This window comes from Rhinolophus hipposideros (genome assembly GCF_964194185.1).
Source record: "Rhinolophus hipposideros genome assembly, chromosome: 17".
Lineage (NCBI taxonomy): Eukaryota > Metazoa > Chordata > Mammalia > Chiroptera > Rhinolophidae > Rhinolophus > Rhinolophus hipposideros.
The window spans coordinates 10,355,041-10,367,440 of record NC_138063.1 but is presented as its reverse complement, the minus strand read 5'-3'; the positions used below and the strand labels follow the sequence as shown (position 1 = coordinate 10,367,440).

Below are 12,400 nucleotides of genomic sequence, written 5' to 3'. Positions count from 1 at the left end.
ATAAATGCTGGTATTTCAGGTGCTGTGTTTGAGGATATTTTTATGTCACATTTTTAGAATTATGTGTATAATGGGTGGATTACAGTCCTTTGTGCCTTGGTTTGGGGTGTGGTTTTGAAATGATGAAACCTCTCTAGGGTGCAAAAGCATTACCCTGGAATTTGCTTTCACATTTTTGAATTTATAATCCAATTTCTTATCCAAGTTCAGTATGACTCAGACTGCTGCTGTATGATGTAATTATTTATCAAGTGAATGACGGGAATAACTTTCTAAAATAGTTAACAGAAAATTAGAGAATAATATCTAGACGTCGTTTTGAAATCCCGGTTGCATTTGAATTATCAGGTAAAGACTGCGTTCTCTGATGACGTAACACACGTAGGAACAGTAGTTTCGCCTCCTTTTAGAGCAAAAGCAGTGGGCAGTTTAGGTTGATAGGAGTTAGACGATTCTCCCAACGTAGGAGGCAAGTGGAGGTTCTAAATGTACAGGTAACACTCCTGCTGGAAAAAATGGAAAAGATGACACATCTCCCTCAGACTTCCATGTGGAATTAGTGTGCTATTAGAGGCAATATGCATATCTGTCTCGTTTTAAAATTACTCTTGTGGTTACAAATGTGAGGAGATAAGTATTACATAATATTGTGCTTTTATATGTACGTGGTTGTATGGGTTCAAAGCAATAAGTCAACGGCCTGCACTCGGTTCTGATTCAGAACAAAATGCCAAACTATGGCCAAAGTGCAGTAAATTTCTGTCTATACGGAGATGGTGCTTTTTTTAAAAAATTAATTTTGGAACAGTTTTCTATTTACAGAAAAGTTGCAAAGATAGTATAGATACATTTGTCAAAACTAAGAAACCAACATTAGTACACTACTCTGAACTAAACTCCCGAATTTATTTGGCTTACTACTTTTTCCATTAATGGCTTTTTTTCTATCCCAGGATCTAATACAGGTATCACATGGCATTGGGTTGTCACATCTCCTTTGTCGGTCCTGGTCTGTGATGGTTTTTCAGTCTGTGTGTCTCATGACCGTGGCCGTTTTGAGGAATCCTGGTCAGGAACCTTATAGAATACCTTACATAGAGATGTTCTCATCTTTCAGACCAAACGCAGTGTATCAGGCCGCTACTGTCCATTCTTTTTGGAACAAATCAGAGGTATAAACTCTTAAACATAGATAAGGATGTAAATAAAAGTATGTGTAAATTAGCAGGTTTATCAATGATGGATTGTTTTGATTCAAACAATAACAACAAAAAGGTTAATAGATACTGAGTTTAATAGTCTTATATGTTAAACAGCCCCCCAAATGACAAAGTCACTGTTCTAAAGCCAGCAAACATTTATTAAGCACCTTCTGTATGTCAGAAGGGGCACTGGGGTACAGCAGAGAACAACTCTGATTCCCCTCTTGCTAGGGCTTACACTGGGGAGACAGACAATAAATAAGTAAACAGACAAGAAAGAAAATACCAAATAATCCTAGTGCTATACACCAAGGTGAAATGACAAGAGAATGATGGCCGAGGAATAACTTTCTGAGGAGGGGACACTTAAACGGAAACTTCAGTGAAAGAAGTACCCGAGGAAGATAGTGTGAAGCCCGAAGGAGGGACGTGCAGTCAGCGAAGACAGGTCTTGTTACAGAACAGGGTAAAGAGTCTGAACTTTTTTATTGGCATAACGGCGAGTCATTAAAGAGTTTTCTTCCGGGAAGTTACCGGACCTGCCATTGGCTGCTTTGTGGAGACCGGCTTGTGGAACATGAGGAGAGAGGCAGGGAGGCCTGGGAGCAGGAGGCGTTTGTGTGTCCTGGGCAGGCAGGAGGTGAGGGTGGAGATGGACGGACCGGCACAGATGTGTTTGGGGGCATGTTTGGGGGATTATGACAGGATCAGTCATAAATTGCATACAGAACATGAAGCAAAGGGAGAAATAAAGAATGGCTTCTAAGATCTCACTTTGAATTACTGGGTGAATTGTATCCTAGGTCAGACATGATAGCACTAATTAGACTCTTATATATTTGCACCTTTAAAGTGGCAAAATACAGTTCTTAACTTCAGAGAGCTTTCTGTTACTAGGGAGGCCGCAGAGAGGGGTAAAGCATAAGAGGTAGATTATGAAATATCTCTAAAATAGGGTGTGTCATATGTTAGCTTCGTTAGTACTTTCCTGTTGCTGATTGGCTCGTGCGCCATCTCTGCTGTCTAATAGGATAGTGTATCTGCAGGGAGGCTCTCTGATTATCCAAACCGTGACCAGATTTAGACATCAGCCCTCTCAGTAGAAGAAGGTGGAGGATGAGGGGGTTGAGGGGCGGGGGCCACTGTGACACAGGAGAACACGATGGTGACAGGATCGGGGAGAGGAATATTGGTGCGTTTCCCATTCCATGCATAGTTGTATTGCCATTAGAAAGTGTTTGGTACGTAGACATACTCAAGAAGACTGCAGCTCCCATTTCACACTTCTAAGTGTGGGTGCGTGCTTCCAGGAGGGAGGCGGGGCTTCGAGCTAATGACCTTAAGTTACTAGTAATAACGAGTGGTTAAGTAGTAGTGAACTGATAGGTAATTATAATAGAATGAATTCAAATTAGAACCTTAACCTCCTTTCCCTTCAGAATACTTGGAGTAGCTGAATGGCGTGGTAGTAAAGAGTTTCAAAGTAAGGCGGATGTGCGTTCTGCCATTCCCTGTTGTATGAATGTATCTAAGTTTCTACATTTTAAGCTTTTCCTTTCGATAAAGGGAATGATAATAGTACTTACCTCTTAGGGCTTGCATGGAATACACATGTAATGGGCTTACACTGGCATGTTGTGTGAACCCTCACACATACGTGTGTGAGCACCGGTGGCTGGCTAAACACATACGCAAATAAATAAAGTAATTTGTGACCATCATTCCTGTCGTTATCACTGAGAGGCCAGACGATCGTTTTTGAAGTATTATCTGTTTTTATGTTTATTTTAAGCAGATAAAGACACCCATAGGTTTTATTTATCAGAACACGGGATCTGCTGCTGCTCTTAACCACAGCAGCCTTTTGGAGTGCCAGGCGTTGGAGAAAGATTTCTTCCTGAAAAGTCAGGGGTCGGAAAACAAGGGCAAAACATTTTAGTAAAAGCAGATTTTCCATACAGTGTCTTCCCTTTTCCAATCTTGAAAAACAGACACGTAAAGTTTTTAGTTGTTACGGTAGTGAATTAGAGGGGACATGCATTATAAGGGGCTGATTAAAGAGGTTAGCCTTTATAGAAGAAATAGTGAGAGAATTCTCCATTTGGCTGTGAAGCTTCTTTAAACTGTATATTGTGGGTAATCCTATGATAGTACCTTTATTTAATCCAGCCTCCTAGGGAAGGAGGTTGGGGCCGCTGGAAAGAAGATGAGACCCTCACCCCAATAGGGACATGGCCTTGTGGGAAATGCAGGGGCAAAGTCTGACTAGGACACCTCTCCCGCCAGCTTCCCTTTTCCATTGTCATCTGTTCTTACTCATGTAGGTACTAGGAAGTGACGTAGTTCAGTCATGCTTAGGGTTACTGTGGAAATCGTTCCTTTTTCTTCCTACTAGAAGCAAAACGTTCACGGAAAGGATTGTCTTTACATCCTGATGTTTAAATGAGGATTCATTTTTTTGTTTGCTGAAAACTAGTTTAATTTTTAAGTGAGGATTAATTTTGACAAAGATCTGAAAGAAAACAAACCAGCCACAAAGAGAGATCTGAGTTTCTGCTTTTTAATGACCGTTCCCCACCCAGTCAGGGTAGGAGGGCAAAAAGAACCAAATCCCAATGGTTTTTAAATTAAAATGAATTAGATAATTTGAAATGAAAATTTACTGTTTTCCATTTATGCTCCTGGATCTTAGATATAAGAGAACTGTTCTTTTTTTTTTCTGTTTTGTTTCATTTGATTTTGGGAAAATTTATAAAGTGTTATTAATTAGACATTTTCTATCAAGATGAGTTTTGTATACTTACTATTTTTTAAACTTAATCTAAGCATTTAGTACTGTTTGCCCAAATAATATCCAAGGCAGTCCCTTTAGAGTTTTTATTTTGGGCGGGTGTTAGTGGTAGTAGATAGATACCGTGGAGGAAATAGCTCCTGTGGGAGGATTACAATGTTGATTGTAAAGTCATCCCTCAAATATTAGTGCACGGCATGCTTTAAAAATTCAGTAAACATCCTAACGTATGCAGTGGAAAAAGGCTCTGTTTGCTCACCATGGGTACCAGCAGCCAGCATGTTTTCAGAGTGGCTGGAGGGGCAGTGAGGTACAAAGGCTTGAGGGTGACCGAGGGAAGAAAGGAATTGTACCATATGAGTTCACTGTAACGTATGAGCCAGCTGCCACAGTTGTCAACTCGCAGCCAGTTGTGTTTTATACGTATATAAAACATTGGGCTATATATAATATATATTTATATGACATAAGATATATGGCCCAGTTTTATAAATTCATGCCTCATAAGGCCACTTAGTTTGTCCACATGTCTCTCTCCTGGTTTATCAGTGGCTGACCAGTTGCTGGTGACTATGGCTATCGCAGTGGTTCTCTCTCTTGCTGTTGCTTTCAGTTTTAACTATAGTGTTTTAATTCTAGCCCATCTTTTTTTCTTTCTTTTTTGAAAAAAAAAAAAGCCACTGCAGTAAACTTTTGGTTGTCATGACATATTGGGTTTACCCTTAAAATGCATAAGGTAGGTAACTCGGCCCCATTTCATGCTGAATTAAAGATCACGTGAAATGGTGACTAAACATCACCCTTTAAGTAAGAATAAGATGTATGATGAGTCACAACTGAACTTTTGTGTTCATGTGCTTTCAAAAGGTCTTTTGTCCAGATTTTACTCAGAATACTTCACTAACCACTTAAGTCAAATCATTCTAGCCTAACAGGATTGAGGTTTTCAGCATGTAGGCTTGTGTCACTAGGAACCCTTTAAGATTACTTAGTCATGTTTTACACATATTTTGCTTCTGAATTGTAAGTGTAGTTTAGGGAGTATGCTGCTTTTGTCGGTGTGGTTTTGTCACCTGTCGTTTAGGGATTGTGCTGTGTTTGGTTACATTGGGATTATAATGGTTATAATGGTAAAGAAGCTTTGCTTTCTCAGTACTGTTCTGCTGAGGAGTCCAGGGCTTAACAGGGCTTTTCTGGAAACCCTCACTTCACATTAGATACCCATTCTTTATAGAAAGAATCAAGGGCCATTTGACCATGGACAGTCTAGCAAGTGTGTAGTAGAATCTGAAGTAGAACTGAATTAAAAATCACATGAAATGGTGACTAAACATCACCCTTTAAGTAAGAATAAGATGTATAATGACATGGATCTTAGCTTCTAAAATGTCACTCCCACCCCAAGAAGATCGTTCTTATACCAGTTCTGTAGTGAAGATATGAGAAATGTCCGGAAATTCAGTATATGAGATATTTGGATATCGGAAGACTTCAAGGAGGTAATGGGCAAGCTGAGTGTCGAAAGGTGAATAGGAGTTCACCAGAAAGACAAGAGGGGAAAGGGCATTTCAAGGAGAGGTAAAGTGTACAAAGGCACAACTGTGCAAGATGTAAAGATTTAGTCATATCACAGATGTCTGAGGAATGTGAAAAACAGAAAAAAATAGGAGCTAAATAAAGTAAAAAAGTGCTGGCCAGTCTAGATTGTTTCCTGCTAATTCCTTTTCATTTTCTTGGGGAAATTTGACTATAAGTTACCAAATATTATAACTAACTTTCCATTAGAGTAATGGATTTGTTACATAAAAAATCAAATTATAGAATCTTTCCTCATTACAACTATAAATAACAGTTTTTCCAAGTGAAGTTGTTGTCCTTTCAATCTTAGTTGCAGGGGGTGCAGCCCATCATCCCTTGCCGGGACTCGAGGAATCGAACTAACAACCTTGTGGTGAGAGCCCACTGGCCCATGTGGGAATCGAACCCGCAGCCTTCGGAGTTAGGAACACCGAGCTCCAAGTGCCTGAGCCACCAGGCCAGCCCCTGAGCTGAAGTCTTGATCCCGATAGTTTGACTCAGTGGTCCTAGTTTTGCTCTTTGGTACATAAGAGAATTCTCCTCCCTCTCCTATCTGATAACCTCTAAGGACTGAAGAGTTGCCATGGTTTCTGGGACCTCCCACTCCTGAGCAGTCTGTTTTCAGGAGAAACATCTCTAGGCCTCGTCACTTGGTTCCCAGATCCCTTCTCTAGCGTCCCTTCTGAGTGCTCTCTGGTTTCTTGATATATTTGCAGATACCATCTGCCGAGCACAGAGTATGTGACCATTGTTTTAGTTTCTTTAGACAATTTTATGTCCGTAGTGAATTAGTTATTCGTCCATGAGGTCAACACCAAAATAAAAAGACTTTTTGTTTTGCTTCCCTCCCCCAACTTGTTGATAGTCATGTTAATGATAAAATTGTTGAGCCTACTGAATTGATCCAGTCGTGACAGCAGTAATGCAAATAGTAATAACTAACATTTTGGTAACTTTTTCAACATGCCAAGCACTGTTGTAGGCGTTTTGTAGTAGCCTTGTTACTGTCTTTCCCAGAAAATAAGACCTACCCAGACAATCAGCTCTAATACGTCTTTTGGAGCAAAAATTAATATAATACCCGGTCTTATTTTACTGTAAGACTGGGTTTTATATAATATAATATAATATCAGACTGGGTCTTATATTGATTTTTGCCTCAAAAGACGCATTAGAGCCGATTGTCCCGCTAGGTCTCATTTTCGGGGAAACACGGTAGGTAGGTGCTCATAAACTCTAGGAGCTGGGCTTTACAACATTATCATCCCATTTTGCATGTTAGGAAACTAAGGTATAAACTCAGGTATTAGGTTGGGGCAAAAGTAATTGCAGTTTTTGCAATTATTTTTAACCTTTTAAACTGTAATTACTTTTGCACCAACTTCATACAGTTTTTTGCAGGAAGTTCTGCTGCCTTGCTCTTTTTTAAAAAAATTTTTTTATTGAGGAATATTGGGGAACAGTGTTTTTTTCCAGGTCCCATCAGCTCCATGTCAGGTTGTTGTTTTCAATCTAGTTGTGGGGGGCACAGCTCAGTTCCAAGACTAGTCGTTGTTTTCAGTCTAGTAATAGAGGGTACAGCTCACTGGCCCATGTGGGAATCGAACTGGTGACCTTGGTGTTATGAGCACTGCGCTCTAACCACTGAACAAACCAGCCACCTATTGGTGGCTCAGCTCCAAGCTCAAGCCGTTGTCTCTTACTGGCCCATGTGGGAATCGAACCAACGACTTTGGTGTTATAAGCACTGCGCTCTAACCACTGGACCAACCAGCTGCCCGCTCTTTTTCTTTAATTTTACTTCTAATGTTTTACAGTGGCCTGAAGGGATAAAACAAACCAATATTCAAATAACAACTGAGATTTACTGAAAATGACAGTCTTTCATGTACAAAGTTGTCAGCGGAATCCAGGTCACATGAGTAGAATAAAATGTGGTTTTATTCAAGCAGTCTATTGAATGATGTGTATTGCTAAATAGCTGCTGTATACTGACCACTCGTCTTCTTAAATGATGACCAGAGGTATTTAAGAAATCTGAGGTGCCTTCTGAGTCATCCAAGGCAGATTAAACTGGTTTCAGTATTGAGGGAACTACTGTGTCTAATTCTTCAAAAACTGGGCAAGTATTGGTATATGAGGAACTTAGCATACATGATTAACCAGATTTCTGTATCTGGTCGTGTTCTATTTTGAAGTTAAATCATTGTAATCTTCTGAGTTGCTTAGACCACCATAAAAATATATTTATATATATACATATATTAATATCTTAAGAGTTTTGTTTCCATGGTATATTTATTTATCTTGGAAAACCCCTATATTTGTAACCAAGAGTATTGAATTTTCTACAACTACTTTAAGGAGTTAAATTCTGCTACCCACTGGTCTGATTTATACTTTTATAGAGTAAAGAATAGTGGAATAATTGAAGAAATATCAGAAATATCTCTATGTTAAACAGACCAGATCTTGTATACAGACTTGAAAGTTTAGTTATAGTATTTCTTTAAATAGAAAGTCAGAATATAAGTTTTTCGTGGTCAGCTATCTTTGCCCTTCTCCTTTGTCAAGGAGATGCCACCTTTGGGGGAATGCCGTAGTGATGGACACATTCTCAGGTAGTCACATTCTAAAGAGGTTGTTTACATATATTTTGCCAATAAGGAAATGAGGAAGGAACTCCGAGTTCAGATTTGATCTCCACCCAAGCCGAGCTCTATTTTTCTCTTGTTGCTGAGAAACACAATGGGGTTTGTGTGTGTGGAGGGAAGATAACTGTTAGAGTGACATGGTTAATGATTCTGGAAGGCCGTTGGTGCCATCTCCTCTGAGCTCTTTATACTTGCTTCTGACTCAGAGGGAGAGTGGGGTGCCAGGCCTGCGTTTCCAGTTGAGGCTGCAGAGTGAGCTCCCTGGAGAAATACCACCGCTCGGCCTGCGTGTTGTCGGGCTGTGCAGGTCTCCACAGCAGAAGCTGGGAATACCACCCGTTTAGTCAAGTGAGGCGACTGTTGGCGCTGGTGACGTCACCGAGCTCTGAGGCTTGTGTCCTCTGCTCTGTGTGCTCTCATCGCTCCATTGCACACGGGCTCTTAAATTACGGTTGTTCAGGTGTCTGTGTCCTCAAGAGACCAAACTCTTAAAGACAAGGAATGCACCTTTCCAGTACCAGGTACAGTGCCTGGTTCATAAGATCAAGTGATAAATACGTTGATTTACTCATCCCTGTTCCTTTCACTCTCCTGGCAAAGAGCTGGGAAGCCTAGGAGGAGCTTATTCTAAGTTTTCTGCGTTGTGTTGGCTGTATTGTTGTGGCCTGGAGCTGTAACAGTGAGCCCAGTGCCTTGTTTCTTTGTCTCCTTCTTCTCCAGCCTGTAGCTCTCTCCATACTCTTTTTATGGGGGGGGAGAAAAGGGCAAAAGTGTTCCTTAACTACGTTTTAACTGTACCTTATAGTCTTAATAAGCCTAATCTTAAAATCCTAGTCTCCTCCCCTCCCTGAATGCTTTCGTCCGCATAGACTCCCTCTCCCATTTTTGCCTGCTAATGAATGGCAGCCTGTCCAGACCTTCCCGTTGTTTGTCTTCATTGATTTATCGTTTCATGACCTCTAGTGATTTAGAATGATATGTAAATTTGTATCTTTTATTTCTTGTTTCCCCCCCCCCCCATATCACTTAATCATTTAAGGCAAAAAAATAGTAAGATACTGGAATTTCAGGTAGAATTTACTAAGTCCAAAATTGGCAGCTTGATACACTCCTATTAGGACATTACCATTGTAATTAATTTTGTAGGAATTTACTGCATCTGTTAAACTGATTTTATAAAACGGTAATTAGTAAAGGATCAAGAAATGAGATGTCATTGTGAAGTGATCTGGGGTCAGTTAAGGCATTTTTTAGATTGGTAGAATTTTTTTTTAAGAAATCAATGATTGCGTGTCGTGGAGCAATGAGAATTTAAAATTTTTTAAATTGAATTTTTTTGTTTGATATAAAATACTACAAAACTTTCTAAATGAGTTTAAAATTTAAAACAAGTTGTCAGAATGCTTAGCTAATAAAGATTAATAAACTCTGTTCTAAATTTATATTCTTCTGCCCGATGCCTTCCCAAAGCATTTTTTGGGGAGTGAGAATGAAAACTAGGTTAGTTAAGGTTAAGAATTTTTTACAGAAGTCTTGTAAACTCCCCAAAGACTATCCCTGTAGCCAGGGCATAATTTCCCAAGCCACTAAGGCTAGGCCAGAGCAATTAATGACTCATAATGCCAGTTTACGGCAATCTTTTACTTCATACAAGCAGAATTATTTGTGCTATTTCAGCTGCTTTGACCAAGCCTTTCAGAGTCATTTTGCTTAATTTGAACCTGCCATACACATAATAATGATAAACACCACTTTACTTAAGCATAGTGGGGACAGAAAAATCACATGACTCTCATTCTGAACTTTCCCCTGCCGATGAAAGATGACCGTCCACCAAGTGGACGTGAAGCATAATGGGAATAATGCAGACAACAGTCCCGCTGCAAGAGCAGATGATAATTTTGAAAGTGTGGTGGGGATACCTTTTAGGGATAAGACAGATATATTGGTACAGAAATGCAAGTCAGAATCAGAGCAGAGCCTTTTTAAAAAGCATACATGTCCTAAATAAAGGTTGGCAGTGAAAAAAACTAAGGAAAGTGCTGAGCTGAGTAGCACATTAGAAATGCATGGGAGCCCAGTAGATAACCTGCATAGGTCGTTGTTCATATTGTCATTTTATTTTTACCCCACAGTGTTCTTTGGGGGAAATAATTTAAGGGCCAAATGAACTTGCTTTTCATACATGTTTACGAATCATTTGGAAAGAAGCCAACCTGAACAGGTGGTTGGGATTCATGTTCATTTTATTGTGTCTCCCAGGGTATTTAGGTTCAAGTGGGGTGGGGGTGGAGGAAATCCCATTTAATTTACTAACTCTAAATTATCAGCCTTAAAAACACATGTTGTTGTTAATACGGACTAGCGCTAATTTCCAAGCCACAGTTACCTTGAGCTTTCCTTCACGGACAGTCAGTTCCTCGCTGGTCAGTGAGCTCTAGAACCAGTGCAGTGTTTCTGCCTCGGGGTGTCCGAGTGTTATCTGTGGACCTGCTGGGCGAGCCAAGGCCCGGCCTGTGCTGCGGTTCTCTTCTTGTCTTACAGATTTCCGATGCTCGTAACTGTGCGCGTTGCTCTAGGGCTACCTGGTCTGCAGAGCCTCTCCTAAGGTTTGCAGATGAGAACATTTTGTGTTTAGCAGCTTGTTTAGTTGACCAGGGCAGGTATGACTTCTTCCCCTTTAGAGGTGAAGCACCCAAAGGACAGATAGGTGACGTGACTTCCCCAGGGCCGCATGGCAAGAAGTGGTCTAGGACAGCTCTGCCATGGGGCCCTTTCTGTGTGTCGAGCTTCTGGGGCCTCCGTTCTGTCTCCCACTATCCTCATGTTTGGGGGTGTAAAAGAAGTACAGTAGCTTTCACCAGAAGATTTTATATTCTAACGTGAGGTCCTTTCTACAACAAAGATTTCTGTGCCTCTTTGATTTTCTTTCCAAATTTCTGTCGCCTTTTAAACTTTGCCTGCAATCTTTTAAAATTCAATTAGGTGCTCACCCAGTAGCATCATGGCTGCCCAGGTGGACAAGCTGTGTGAGGTAGGAGTCGGGCCTTGATGACAGAATGGCCTCTTAGGGGGCTGCCCTGTTCCCTGAAGTCTGTGTGTGGTCAGCAGGTGTCTCCTCTGCTGCTGTCCGGGAGGACTCCCTCTGGTCTGTCACCGCCCTGTTTGTACTGAGGCCCAGGCTTACCCGAGGATGGCAGCGAATGGTCTTTGCCCTGGTCTGAGGGGCTATGCTATGATTTATCATGGGGTTAGAGGAGCCTCCCTTAGCTAAGACCTGAGCTCTGCCAGGCCCTGACTGGATGGCACGCCATTCGTAGTAGAGGCGGGTACTCAGAGTTGGCTTCTGCTACTGCTTTTGTGTGACCTTGGGCACACTGACTCACTTTAACCTTCATCTTTGAAATGAGGATCAGTCCTTACTGCACTGCGTTGTCATGGAGATGAACCTGAATGTTATGTGTAAGGCGTGCCTAGCAGAAGTGAAGCCCCCCACGTGCTAGCTATTAGTGTTGTTACTACTACTTGAAAAAACCAAAAAGCTAGGATAATAAAAGGCTACTTGCTCTGAGGTATACAGGTAGCTCTTTGATTTATTTGTATTACTTATTTAGGTCTTTCTTGTAAGAGAAGGATCTTAGTTTTAATAGGTGCTATATAGGTAGCCTAGCCGGCAGTTTTTTTCATTTGGAAGTCAAGCAAAACCTCTTGGTGGTGGGGTCCCTATGCGCCCGGGCTGGCCTGGCGGGCGCACTTAAACCTCGCTTTGTGGCAGGCAGAGGACTGGGCAGAGGCGCAGCGAGTGGTAGCGTCTGTGGTCACCTTGGCAGCCCACTGCCCCGCGGCCATCGTGACACATTTAATTTCTGTTCTCGCTGTAGACGTTCCCAGTTCTGCCTCGACTCCCACAGCCTGCTCTGGCTTGTTGTAGCTTTGTTACTGGGTTTCCTCCCCGCCGGTTTCCAGCAGGAACAGCTTGCGGTCCAGAGTGAGGCACGGAATCAAACACGACGTGACATTTAATCATTGTCTTTCAGTTGTGCGAAGAGAGTATTTAGTGGGATGCTCCGATTGGAATAGAATTTGTTCACCTCAAGGTAATCTCCACATGAAAGAACATACGAGATGGGTCAGATGCTAACTGCTGAGAAGGGGGGTTGTAAAGTCGTCGGGTG

At 41.3% G+C, this 12,400-nt stretch overlaps 1 protein-coding gene across 1 annotated transcript in view; it reads left to right on the top strand.

Annotated features, from left to right (window-relative positions):
* The window catches only part of PHLPP1 (PH domain and leucine rich repeat protein phosphatase 1), a 178,887-nt gene that overhangs the window by 86,478 nt on the left and 80,009 nt on the right, over nt 1-12,400 (top strand). The window lies entirely within an intron of this gene.